The sequence below is a fragment of the Physella acuta genome, unplaced genomic scaffold (genome assembly GCF_028476545.2).
Source record: "Physella acuta isolate Inbredline_101_S28 unplaced genomic scaffold, ASM2847654v3 ptg001696l, whole genome shotgun sequence".
Taxonomy (NCBI): Eukaryota; Metazoa; Mollusca; class Gastropoda; family Physidae; genus Physella; species Physella acuta.
Window position 1 is genome coordinate 22,112 of NW_026733209.1, and position 8,030 is coordinate 30,141.

An 8,030-nucleotide genomic window follows, 5' to 3' on the forward strand; every position below is an offset into this window, starting at 1 on the left:
TAATAACAAAATGTTATTCGTAGGTCTACTAAAACGAAGATTTTAAAACGATTTTCTTGTAATATAATAATCACATTTTTACAAGTTCGTTATTCAAAAATGAGTTTCAATGACAAGTTACATTAGTTTAAATTTAAATAATAAGTTAAATGAAATTGTTAAATATCAGAATGATAAAGAATTTTTGAGTCACTAAAAAAAAATGAACGCCCGATAAGGGACTTGAACCCTTGACCCTCAGATTAAAAGTCTGATGCTCTACCGACTGAGCTAACCGGGCTCTGCCGCTAGGGAAAAAATTACGTAGCAAATCGTGCACGGGAAATAATTTTTTAAAAGTAGGTCACGAGTCCATTTTTATTGTGACTGCTAAATTTACGGCTGAATAAAAAAAAAAAAAAAAAAGGTACACCCCCCTAATAAATTCATTTCTCACAACGTAGTTATACTTTAAATATCTTCGCAAAAATATAATGAGCGTACTAATCTACATTTGTTAGCGGATTGCTGTCCCATTTTATAAACGTTGAAACAACGACCTAGACAGAGTTCTTCAAGAGTAGATCTCTACATCTCTAAATCTAGATCTAGATCTAGAATCTAGATCTAGATCTAAAAATCTAGACTAGATCTAAAATTCTAGATACAGAGATTCTAAAATACCAAATCTCATTTTGATGGTTTGTTAGACTTAGTTCATATCCTGGTAGTCTTTATTTGAATGATAATCGATAAAGCTTTCTTTTATTGTTAGTTAAGTTATCTATTCCGCTTTTAGATCTAAGATCTAGATCTAGAATCTAGATCTAGATTCTAGGTCTAGATGGTACTGCTTCTGACTTCATTGAACTTTGATATACAATTAACATAGATCGAGATATAATAGCATAGGGCCTAACCTAGCCTAACCTAGAGGTACATTTATATTTTATAGGCACGACGATCCAATCGCTACACACATTCAAACAAAAAGACGATCCCCACTACAATGACATCACATCGCAGCTTATTACTATACTCAACTATTAGATATGTGTTTTTTTACAGCAATTTTATAGCAGAAAAAAAAGAAAGGTAATAATGAAATATTTAAGTTTTAAAATATTCAACGATTTTCTCCCCTTATTAAATGGTAAGCTTTGGGGAGGTATTTGCTTGAACATGAAACAATAAATCGGTAACGTTGGTGGCTGGTGGTATTTAACAGTTTGTCATTTATTTAGTTTTTAACTGTACATTTGAATGACACTCTTTAAGTTGTGTCTCATTCAGGGATTCTTACAGACATTTAAAACATTTACGGCGGGGGGGGGGGGGGGGGGGGAGGGGGGGGCGTTCCTCTGATGGGTTCCACAAAATCCAGAAACAATCACCATGTTATTGTAAACCTTGTATATTTTTGTTCTTTTTTATAGTATATTACCTTTTTACGTGATTTTTTTCCCTTTAAATCTAAAACAGACGCTACATTATGTGCCCTATAAAATTTTCTTTAAAATGTTAGTCACAGGGGAGGGCATCACTCTAAATCTGAAGGGAAATAAACAAAAACAAGTCAACTAAAAGTGTATAAAAGACAAACACCTGTCAAACAATTACAAAGATAATTATAATATTACAATTATTATAAAAAACTAAACCTTAAATATACGTCATAATTTTAAAAAAGTGCAATTATCTTAATACACACTGAATGCATTTGTTATCTTATTTTTAAACAACATTAGAAGCTTTACAATTGTATTTAAACTTGGTTGTATAAAGAAAAAAAAATTTCACTTTAACATTGCTATCGCTACTTCTTTATCGTGTGCCAGTTCTAATTTTGGCTGAAAAGGTATTAAATCAAGACATAAAATGAAACTGTAATCCGGTAATTTTGTTTGTAACATGGAATATTTCCAACCTTGATTATCATAGATCAGGGTCGGCAACCTTTTGAGACGGAAGAGCCAAAAGTTACAATTTACAAAATTTCCAGGTTTTAAAGAGCCACTAATATATATATATATATATATATATATATATATATATATATATATATATATATATATATATATATATATATATATATATATATATATATATATATATATATATATATATATATATATATATATATATATATATATATATATATATATATATATATATATATATATATATATATATATATATATATATATATATATATATATATATATATATATATGTTACGGTCAAAGCCCGAAGTTGGCCAATGCTAGGATTGGCCGGCCAATCCGCGCATTGGCCAATATCGCCTCCCATAGGTCGGTCAAAGTCCGAAACTTTGCTTGATTTCGGCCTTTGGCCGGCCAATCCGCGGACTGGCCATGGTGGACCGGCCAAAGTCTTAATTAGAAGATCATCTGGCTAGGGACGACCGGCCAAAGTTCGAATTAGAAGATCATGAGCAGATTTTGTTTTTTTTAATGCCGTAATGATCATGAAATTAAGTCTTTATTGATTATTAATTAAAGTAAATGACAGAAACATTCAATTTTTTTATTGTACTATAGTCTCAATCTATCAATATCATCATTTGTTACAATAAGTTGAACTTTTATGGCATTTAGAATTACTTAGCAGCTTGTTATTTTTACACTTGCAGCGATTTGTTGTGCACTAAGTTGTGCAATTGCAGCGAGTGTAGCCTTGGCCCCCAGTCAATGATTGTGAAGATGCGATGGTTCGTAGTGATTTTTCCTCAGTGCCAACCGACGACAATAAGGGCAGTTTTTCGTGAAGCATTGAAAACTCACTTTTAGCATACAGTTGTTTTAGAACACCATGTGCCGTTCCTAATTTGTAGAAACCGCCCTCGACGCTCATGACAACTGCAATCACACTTCGGGGATCACCGTGACCTCTGTCAACATCTGGAAAACGGATGCGTACATTGTCACCCACTTCACCATCTTTAAATTTTTTATTTGATGTTTTAAGCATCTTAGCACCTTGAGTTTGCAAGCCAGTATGAGCTGCTGACCTGTGTTCCATGATGTCTTGTTTGTTGTGACACAATCTGCAGGTAATGTTCCCTCCGTACCCTTCGTCTGCTTCATTGGGTACTCCACAAATAGCATGGACATCGTTGCCACAGGATCCAAAAGAATGAGCTGCACTACAATGTTTTTCACAAACTATATAGAATCTGTTGGTCACATTATTGTCACGCAACTGGTCTGGGCGTTCCGCCACGGCAGTAGATGTGTTAGCTGAGGATGTAGTTGCATTTATGGCAACCTCCATTTCTTATTCAATGTTCTCAAAATCTTCCTCAGTAACTGTTTTATCGAGAGCCCATATATGGAAACTAACATGGATTTACATTTTTTTTCTTTTGACAGCCATCTGCTATGTCTGTCTCATGATCTGACGACCCTTTTGATCCATGTCGCCTTGCATATAGAATGCTATATAAACAAGAGCTAAACAATACGTTACTCTCAATGAAAACGCACCCAGAATAATGAAAATGCGATCACAACTTAGTCTAGATAGAACATTGGCCAGGACATACCGGCCAGTGCGCGCATTGGCCGGCCAATGTACAAAATACGCTGTCAAGTTTAAGCGCTTCGGACTTTGGCCAGTACGTCCCGGCCAGTGCTCGCATTGGCCGGCCAAAGTACGAAATACGATCTTAGTGCTAAGTTCTTCGGGCTTTGGCCAAGAGAGCCGGCCAATGCGCGGATTGGCCGGCCAATCCTAGCATTGGCCGCACTTCGGGCTTTGACCGTAACATATATATGTATATATATACACCTTTCATCCGATCGCCATGAAACCTTAGGAAGTTGTTGAGAATACTCATGGGGAGTCAAATTTCCAGGGGGGGGGGGGGAGGGGGGCGATCCGGTATGACGCGATTCGATTGTTCTTTATATATGGCATATAAAAATAAAAGTCGATTGCGGAATGACACCGTTCATCCGATAGCCATCAAAATTTGGGAAGTTGATTAGAACACTCCAGTGAAAGATTTTGTAAAAAAAAAAAAAAATCTTTTTTTTGTAATTTCGTAAGGGCAGCGCCCCGGGAGGCTGCGATTTTTCTCTATATACGGTATAAAAAAAATAAAAGTCGGGTGCGATTTGCCATGGAACTCTGGAGAGTAGATGAGAATAATCCCGAGAAGATTTCTGCGAAAAAAAAAAGATTTCTTATGGGCGGCGCCCGGGAGGGTGTGATTTTCGTCAATGCACGGTTTTGCGCCCAGAATTCCAGAGCAGCTATGCTAGCACTTGGCATCCTTAACGGGCGTCCTGCATAGCGGGTAAGGGGTACTGCTATATTCAGCGGTAAAACTGCAACATGCGCAACCCCCGGCGTCTCGTCGATTGCTCAACCCGAAGCGCACCGGGCTCGCATGCGAGCACTATGGCGCCTACGTCCGTTTAAAAAAAAGGCTATGCAGTAAAGGCACAATAGGCAACAATAATCGTTGAATTAATCGAATCAGGGGGTGATTTGGCGCCCAGGGCTGACCCGTGAGCACCATGGCGCCTACGTTCATTTTAAACAGCAGGATAGGCTATGGATAAAATTGGTTGCTAAAGTTGCTCACTAAATTGAATTAGGTGCGTCCTCCGTAGTCTCTGCAGGGTGCGATTTGGCACCTATGGCTATCCCCCAAGCTCTACGCGCCTATGTTAGTTTTAAGGAGCACCCTACAATATTGATAATGCGGCACACGACATTCGATAATTAAACCGAGCTAGGGCCGTACGCGGCGCCCCTGAGATAGTGTAATGGGATTCACGAGAGCGCCACTTTCCGTCCCTGACACTTAGGCGGTGAGTGATTAGTGGTGATATTACGATGAGTGAATAACTTACACTCAAGGCTTTCATATAGTACGCTCCGTAGTGTGCTGGGCGGTAGTGTAGGTAAACCTGTGCCCCGATGAATATGATCCAAGCACAGGCATTGTTTACATTTAACTAACTCAGTTTTAGAAAACAAGGAAGTACATTGAAATAGGGAGCAACTAAATATTCTAATAAAATAGCGAGTGTTTATTATTTATGTTTATTATTGTATCGTTCATTACCGTGTGTTGCAGAACAATATTTTTTGAGTTTTGAAAATAAAATAATTATTGATATTTGTGCATGGAGCTGAAGAGCCGCATCTTGACATCACAAGAGCCGCATGCGGCTCGCAAGCCGCAGGTTGCCGACCCCTGTCATAGATAGAAGGAGTTTGACATTTTTTTATTCTAGCATTCTCTAGTTACCGTAAAATATGTTGTAACTTGTTTTATTGTAAATAAATAAAAAAGGTGAGCAGTTATAAAATTCATCATGAATGCTCCATCGACTTTTGAGCCATTTCTTCTGTTTGAAGGAGAAAAAAAAACTACATAGAGAAAGACACTAAAGCCCCCAATGCAGCCATCTTCACTGTCAACAAAGAAGACCACACTCTTGGAAATTTAATCACCGCTCATCTGTTAAAAGACCCCCCCCCCCAAGTGCACCCATGTCGGGATTTGTCAAATTTGCTCTTAAAAGACTTTTTAACACTCGCATAAATCACTTAGTTAAGTGGAATTATCATTTGTTTCTTGATATATTTTGCTATTTTTTGCATTGGTGTCAACCTCCCTAAATGTATTTTTTAAATTCCTAGATGCTAAAAGGTTTAAAATAAAATATATAGACTAACTATTACTAAAATATAAACTAATTTTGTTCTTTCTTTAGATATACCTGCACTACTAACACATATGATTAATAAGCCCTCTTATTGTTTAGGTAAGGAAAGAAATTTTCCATTTCTAATTCTATAAAAGCTGGCTAATAAGTTTTAATAAGTTAACATTTATCTGAATGTTATGTTGTATGTAACGTAGAACACGAATGGCTTTGTTTCTGAACGTGTGTGTGTTCAGTTTGTGTCAGCGTTTTTGTCTGTGTATGTCTGTGTGTTTCTGTCGATGTGTGTGTGTGTGTATTTATACCTGCGCGTGTGTATTTACACCTGTGTGTATGTAGTTGTATTTCTGTGTCTGTGGTTGTGTGATTCTGGCATACTTTATGTGTGTTTCTATTAGTGTGTTATCGTCTGTATGTTTGTATCAACGTGTGTGTGTGTGTGTGTGTCTTTCTTTGTGATTTTCACTATGCATTTGTGTCAGTGTGTGTTTGTGTCATTAGTTTCTAGTATTAGTGGATGTATTGCTTTGTATTTGCTTCCTTGTGTATTTGTATAAACGTTTTGTGTCAAACATGCGTGTTCTTTCTTTGTCTGTCTGTGTGTGTGTTTGGCAGTTTGTTTTTGTGTCCGTGTGTGCTACTGTCAGTGTGTGTTACTCTCAGTGTGTGTGTTACTATCAGTGTGTTAATATAAGTGTGTGTTACTGCCCGTGTGTGTTACTGCCCGTGTGTGTTACTGTCCGTGTGTGTTACTGTCAGTGTGTGTTACTATCAGTGTGTGTTACTGTGAGTGTGTGTTACTATCAGTGTGTGTTACTGTGAGTGTGTGTTACTCTCAGTGTGTGTTACTGTCAGTGTGTGTTACTTTCAGTGTGTGTTATTCTCAGTGTGTGTTACTTTCAGTGTGTGTTACTCTCAGTGTGTGTTACTGCCCGTGCGTGTTACTGCCCGTGTGTGTTACTGTCAGTGTGTGTTACTATCAGTGTGTGTTACTATCAGTGTGTGTTACTGCCCGTGTGTGTTACTGCCCGTGTGTGTTACTACCAGTGTGTGTTACTGTCAGTGTGTGTTACTTTCAGTTTGTGTTTTACTATCAGTGTGTCTGTTATTGTCAATAAGTGTCTGTTACTGTCAATAAGTGTGTGTTATTGTCAGTGTGTTATTGTCAGTGTGTGTGTGCTACTGTCAGTTTATGTTCCTTTCAGTATATGTACATGTGGTTCCGTCTTTGTGTTTGTCCGTGCCCACGTCTTTATAAAACAAAATGCACTTTACAAGTTTTACCTACGTGCAACTAACCACAGGTACAAAATAATCAATCTAAGGACCAGATCTATAAATCAAGGCCAGCGTGTTAATCCGAACAGGATTTACCTGACATTAACAAATGTCATCCTGGGCCCCAGATGTCAAATCTGTCGTTTGTTACAGTTTTACCTGATAGTTAATTAACTGTCGATAGAGGTTATCGTTAAGTAAATCAGCTAGTGCGAAATAAAAGGTGAATATTGGGTGTGTAGGATTGATAGGGGGGGGGGGGCGATGTGTGAGAGTTTAGATTTGAGGAGAGGGAATGTGTGGGGAGACTCAATGTGCATCTATTTTATAAAACGATTTGTTAGTATTTACAATGTGTAGTCTAAAATGTAATAAAATTATTCTAGCCACATCTAATGTTTTTTTATTAAAAAAAAAACCCCAATAAACACCAATATTTCTTTACCAATTAGAAAAGTTAATAGATTAACCTAGTTTCCTTATATGCTGGATCTGCTAGTCACTAGAATGTTGTAGGGTACATAATTTAATGAATGTCCTGGACTGTTGCAGTTTTAGCTTGCCTAGATCTATGTTTCTTCAAGTCATTCATTTAGCTTTATTTTTAAAATCTCTAATGCTCGATGGTCTCAGAAAACAAAACAAATTTAATATTTTTTTTTTTAACTGCGAAGAGAAAATAGACATTAAAAATGCTAAAAGCTGTTAATTAAAGTAAAAAAAACAACAAAACCTAAGGTCAAAATGTAGGCCTATGTAAATTCTTAACTTCCCGGTTCGCCCCCCCCCCCCCCCCCCCCCCCCACCAATTTATATTTAGAATTTCACTATCAGCAGATCCCACGTGTTTATCTGTCTGCTAAAAACACAGTGTTGTCCGTCTGACAGAAGTTAGAGCAAAATGCCAGACAAACAATCACCCCATTAAGTGAAAACCAGCCCACACCGGCCAACAACACAGTGCAAACGAGGACAAATCTAAAGGGGGAACCCACGCGAGCTCTGAATTTTATTCAGTGACGCGCGCTGCTATATTTAGACCTAGAAAAGTCTGGCGAATGACCTAGA

At 37.5% G+C, this 8,030-nt stretch overlaps 1 non-coding gene across 1 annotated transcript; it reads right to left on the reverse strand.

Annotated features, from left to right (window-relative positions):
- Positions 1-207: 207 nt before the first annotated feature.
- Trnak-uuu (transfer RNA lysine (anticodon UUU)) lies at positions 208-280 on the reverse strand. Its single transcript has one exon. It is a non-coding gene; the product is annotated as a tRNA-Lys (tRNA).
- Between the last annotated feature and the right edge of the window lie 7,750 nt (positions 281-8,030).